Source organism: Chionomys nivalis, chromosome 26 (assembly GCF_950005125.1).
Source record: "Chionomys nivalis chromosome 26, mChiNiv1.1, whole genome shotgun sequence".
NCBI lineage: Eukaryota > Metazoa > Chordata > Mammalia > Rodentia > Cricetidae > Chionomys > Chionomys nivalis.
In genome coordinates this window covers 1648433-1654821 of record NC_080111.1, presented here as the reverse complement: position 1 = coordinate 1654821, position 6389 = coordinate 1648433, and positions in this window count along the sequence as shown.

Sequence of the window (6389 nt, the reverse complement as noted above, 5' to 3'; positions counted from 1 at the left end):
GACGTGTCCCCAGGAAGCGCCCACACACCTTCTCTGAGGTGGGACTTAGAAAGGGGGGAAGTAAATGCCAAGGCAGGCTGGAGAGATGGCTCAGAGGTTAAGAGCAGTGGCTGCTCTTCCAAAGATCCTGAGTTCAACTCCCAGCAACTACTTGATGGCTCACAGCCTTCCATAATGAGACCTGGCAAGTTTCACAATAAAAATGTGTAGCCCGGTGTAGTGGCGCACGCCTTTAATACCAGCACTCAGGAGGCAGAGGCAGGAGGAGATCTGTGAGTTTGAGGCCAGCCTGGTCTACAAAGAGTTCTCAGACAGCCAGGCTATACAGAGAAACCCTCTGTTGGGGTTGGGGGATGAGGACTGCATTTGCATTAACAGTATCATCTAGGAAGGTGTACTAAGTGAAACAAGGGTTGAAAATTAGTTTGATGTCACTTGAGATTTCCCAAGTTTTATAATGTAAGGAGAGAGTTATCTTTTGAGTGTAGGTTTTAAGTATGAAGATAAATATTTCCCAAGTAAATAAATGTGGTTATTTGCTGTTAAGGGCACTGCAGTCTTGGAATGTGACTCAACACTACAGCCAACCTGACCTCCCCCTAAACAAGCAGAGAATACTTAAATGAATTGGAAGCCTCTTCCAATAAACAAGTCTTGGCACCAGCTACGAAAGCCATGGCTCGGGACCTCCTGAGTTTGCAGCGCTGATAATACATGAAATTGTGAAGATGCCGCAAGATTTCAGTGTGTCATCTGCTTGGCACGCTCCATAGGTGTCCGGAAAGTTTTCCCGGTTAGGAACTGGGCAGCACGGGCTCTTCCAGAACTTTCTGGGCGGGCAAGCCCCTCCCCTTGTCTCAGGCAACTTATTCCCTCTAGTGACTGGTGCTGCCCAGGATCTGCTGGGAACCTCTGGAGTCATGGAGCCCACGCAGCTGCTCTTCTTCGTGAATGGCAGGAGGGTGAGAGCCCCGGGGTTGCCCACGCAGAGTGGACCCTGCACAGGTGCCTGGCCCTTTCTCATCCTGTCTCTGCTTTCCCTGAGACCTTGGCGTGGATGACTTTGTCTTACTACCTGCACACAGGAGACTAAGGGTCTAAGGGCAAGTTTAAGAATTGCCTCTTCCTTCCCAACATCCCCTTTCCATGGCCATAGCAGGACACCCTAGCCCAGCCCCTCCTCAAAGAGCAGGGAAAAAGAGCTCCTTTCTTATCCATCTGGTACTGTGAATCCAGCCCTTCCCACCCTCAAAGCCCTAGCTAACAGCATCTTCCATCCCCGATTCTCCGCTTGTCCAGGGAGCGATGCCCACTTTGACAGGACCACAGTGATGGGCTGATTCAAGCTTCCCTGTTCTTTTTCAGAGGAAGCCGTGATTTATGAAGTCAAAGCAAGTTCCTGGCACAGCCCAGCTTGCCAGAACCAGGCTCTAGGGACCCTGCTGACTGCGGCTGTTCGTTTTGTTTTACTTGTGTGTGCTTTGATTCCGAGGACCTTTATGACTGTTCCAAGCAAGGCCCCTGTTGCTTGCGGACAGCAAAGTCCCTGAGCATCATTTAGAGCCGAGGTCTCGCAGTGAGCTGGCTTACTCAGGGTGTTCTCGGTAGACACTGATGGCGCACTGAGGGGGTGGGCAGAGACGTGCTGTCCACAGTGCCAGTGTTCCTCTGTTTGGGTCCCCTGTGGCCCCTGCATCTGGCTGTGGACAAACGGAGCCCCTGCCCTGGCTGGCACTGGCTGAGCCTTAGGAAGCCAAGGAATGTTTAGCACCAGACTTTCGTGTGTCTGTTCTGAGGCTGAGTTGATTCAGAGAGTTGTGGGTTTGTAAAGTCTTTTCCTGAAGAACAGGATCTCTCAAATTATACAAGCCCTACTAAAAAACTTGTCGTCCCTCCCCCTCACTTTATGGGCCTCACATGGGCTAAGATGGATCCTTCATGGGCTCCATTAGGACCCCACAAGACCGGCGTGAGAAGGAGCTAGGCTAATGGGGTGAAGGAGTTGCCTTGCTCCTTCGTGTTTTGTTTTGCATAGCAGAATAAGCACGGGAGTCTTCTGTCCGCGCTAAACAAGCAGGGGTCCCTTACACGCCTGCTGCTCACAGAGGTGGCCTCAGGGAGACCACTCCTTTACTAATGGGGGCCATGCTTCTTACTGCACAAGGAGTGATCATGAATATTCAGTCTGTGGTTTTGTTATCAGCCTGTCGTATGCCAAACTGTGTTTGGGTTTATGGGATACAGCGAACCACAGAAGTGATGAGGCCCCTGCCGGTGTGGAGTTAACACATCCTGGGGTGACAGCTGACGTGCATATAAATACACAGAGTGACAGGCGCTGGCGTAAGAACACTGAGACGGGCAGGATCTCGTGGGGTGGGTGATGGGGATGCTTTGGTCTTTCGGGGCAGTGTGTGGGAAGGAGTATCCTGCCTGACTATCCTGCCTGACTTCCAGGAGGTCGCATTTTGCTTTAAGGCTGTTTGTGCTATAAACACTGGTGAAGGATTTTCAAATTTCAGTAGCTTAAGACAAGGGTGGGAAATGTATAAATAACAAAGATTTGAGGAAATCTCTCAGCGGAGAACTCGATCTTGTGCTCTTTCTAAAATGAGGCCTCGGGAGCTGGTGAAATGGGCTCAGTCAGTGTCTGGCTTGAGCTTCTGAGTTTTGGTCACTATCACCTACGTAAAAGCCTGGGACGGATTGTGAATGACTACTGTCCTCGGGGAGGAGGGTGCATCAGACACCGGGGGACCCCTAGAACTCATTGGCCAGCCAGCTTCCAGGTTCCAGACTCTGTCTCAAAAAAAGATGGAGAGAAATTGAACAAGACCTCCAGGTTCAATCTCCAACCCCCGGATGTACTTACACACATGGTACACACCCTGACAGATGTATACATAGAACACACACACACACAACTATAATATGACCTCATATTGGGGGTGGGGTAAGGACACAGAACCGCTGTGATAGAAACACCAACTGAATCATCTATTGCATGTGTGTGTAATCGCCTCCAGGTTCAGAATCCACACGCTTTTCCCATCTTTTCTCTACTGTTGCAGAACAGCTTTGATCAACTGAAACTTCCCTCTCTGTGTCTCTCTCCTTTCTCCCTTTGTTCTGCCTCTGTCAGAACTGTAGCTGCCACGGTAGGTGTTAATACTGAGAGGAATCTTCCTTTTGTCTTTAAAAAAACAAGAAAATCCTTCACTAGTAACAACACGCATGGACCATAGCACAGGACGCTAAGCGAAACAAGCCAGGCCCAGGAGAACAAACACTGTATCATACGGACAACCTGGAGTAGAACATTAGCAGCAGGGATAAGAATGGTGATTGAATAGCGATTTCCTGAGGTTGGAGAAGGGGAAAATGAGGAATAACCAAAGGTTGCAAAGTTTATTATGCAAAATAAATAAGTCCAAGAAACGCAACTTGGTCCCCACCGCTATTGGTACTATGCTGTATAAACAGTTGCCGTGAGGGTTGATCTTTGGTTAGATGCCTTCCTTCTGGTTGAATGGTTAAATAAATAAATGGCGTGAGGAACAGAGTGTTAGGTCTGCCCGCAGTGCTGACTGGGGGATACTTATCTCAGATACACCAATCAGTTGATTAGACACAGGAGGGTCAGTAGCGACTCCACAAAGTGGCTATTGTTTTAAATTGAGCTCTTGATTGCGACCACCGAACAAGTTTTTGTCTTAAAATCACTGTGTCCTTTGAGCATCTGTCCTAAGAAGAGAGTGTGAGATGTGTCTACAGAGAGTAAGTACAGATGGCCGAGATGTTAAAATATACTCCAGGGCTTTTGGCGAAATATCCCAGGATGCTGATGTAAAAATGAAATCTCAGATGCAAGATTTCAAAATGAAGGCATCAGGCAGAGCTTTCTTCTAAGATGGGGTCCTTCATGCCATCATTTACCTTGCGTTCCATGGCTCTGTTCAGGGCCCGTTAGTAACCAGACCTGTTCTGTCTCCTTCAGGAAATCTGTGCCGCTGCACTGGATACAGGCCCATAATCGACGCATGCAAGACTTTCTGTAAAGTGAGTAGAAAGGAATGCATGGCCAAATGCGTTCTCCAGGAAATAAAACGAAACAGTATAGGAGCTCCCTGGTGTGTTATGGCAAGAATCATTTTTACTAAGACAGGACCACTTCTTAGCTCAAGGTCTACAATCTTGTGTGTCATTTTGTCTGGGAGGAGGCTTAATAGCGAATTGTGAGCATCCAAGATGCTTGCCATTGGCTGTAAGTCATTCCTCCCAAGAAGTTGCTCTTGATCTGTTTGCCTAAGTTAGGGACCTGCCTGGATGCCTGTAGCCCCCTGCAAGCGTGATATGTGTGTGTGTGAGTGACACAGCATGAACCTGGTCACAGCGTGGTCCAGCATAGCCCTGGTCACTGTATGGTCCAGCATAGCCCTGGTCACAGTGTGGTCCAGTGGTCCCCGTGCCTCTGCGTGTGTTTGATGGACTGTTTGACAGTGGAGGCAGTCCTTCTCCAGGACAGGGCCACCACGCGCCAATTAGTAAGCTACTCAGTCATTAATATAAATGGAACTAACAAAACCTATGAAAGATGTGACTTTTTTCTTTGCTTTTAAACTATTATATAAAGTAAAAAGTTCTCGTGGAATTTTAATACACCGTCATGGTTGGTCCTCCCCCACCACTAGAAGGTCACTCCTAGGTGAACCATGGAATCAATACCTCATAGATAAGATCAGAACAAACTGTCAATTCTTGTTACTACTATTAGCGGTATTTAAAATATTGTTAGAATCAATAATTTACATGGTGGAGTTTTTGGGGTCGCTTAAGTACACTATCATATCATCTGCAAATAACGCAAGTTTAACTTCTTCCTTTCCAATTCGAATCCCCTTGATCCCCTTATGTTGTCTTATTGCTATTGCTAAGACTTCAAGAACTATATTGAAGAGGTATGGGGAGAGTGGACAGCCTTGGCGTGTTCCTGATTTTAGTGGGATGGCTTTAAGTTTCTCTCCATTTAATTTGATGTTAGCTGTCGGCTTGCTGTAAATAGCTTTAATTATATTTAGGTATGACCCTTGTATCCCTAATCTCTCCAAGACTTTTATCATAAAGGGATGTTGAATTTTGTCAAATGCTTTTTCAGCATCTAATGAAACTATCATATGGTTTTTTCTTTCAGTTTATTTATATGATGGATTACATTGATAGATTTGCATATGTTAAACCAGCCCTGCATCTCTGGGATGAAGCCTACTTGATCATAATGGATAATTTTTCTAATGTGTTCTTGGATTCGGTTTGCCAGTATTTTGTTGAGGATGTTTGCATCGATGTTCATGAGTGAGATTGGCCTGTAATTCTCTTTCTTGGTTGAGTCTTTGTGTGGTTTTGGTATCAGAGTTACTGTAGCCTCATAGAAGGAATTTGGCAATGACTCTTCTGTTTCTATATTGTGAAATACATTTAGGAGTATAGGTATTAGGTCTTCTTGGAAGTTCTGGTAGAATTCCGCATTGAAACCATCTGGTCCTGGACTTTTTTTGGAAGGGAGGTTTTTGATAACACCTTCTAATTCTTCGCGACTCACAGGTCTATTTAGGTTGTTTACCTGGTCTTGGTTTAACTTTGGTATATGGTATTCATCTAAAAAGGTGTCCATTTCTTTAACATTTTCCAGTTTTGTGGCATACAGGCTTTTGTAGTAAGATCTAATGATTCTCTGAATTTCCTCTGTGTCTGTGGTTATGTCCCCCTTTTCATTTCTGATTTTATTAATTTGCAAATTCTCTCTCTGCCGTTTGATTAGTTTGGATAGGGGTTTATCAATCTTGTTGATTTTCTCCAGGAACCAGCTTTTTGTTTCATTGATTCTTTCAATTGTTTTCTGTGTTTCTATTTTGTTGATTTCAGCCCTTAGTTTGATTATTTCCAGTCTTCTACTCCTTCTAGGTGAGTCTGCTTCTTTTTTTTCTAGAGCTTTCAGGTGGGCTGTTAAGTCTCCAATGTGTGCTTTCTCTGTTTTCTTTAAGTGGGCACTTAGTGCTATGAACTTTCCTCTCAGAACTGCTTTCATAGTGTCCCATAGGTTTGAGTATGTTGTTTCTTTATTTTCATTGAATTCAAGGAAGACTTTAATTTCTTTCTTTATTTCTTCCTTAATCCAGGTATGGTTCAATAGTTGACTGTTCAGTTTCCATGAGTTTGTAGGCTTTCTGGGGGTAGCATTGTTGTTGAATTCTAGCTTTAATCCATGGTGATCTGATAAGATACAGGTGGTTACAGATATTTTTTTGTAACTGTGGATGTTTGCTTTGTTACCGAGTATGTGGTCAATTTTCGAGAAGGTTCCATGAGCTGCAGAGAAGAAGGTATATTCT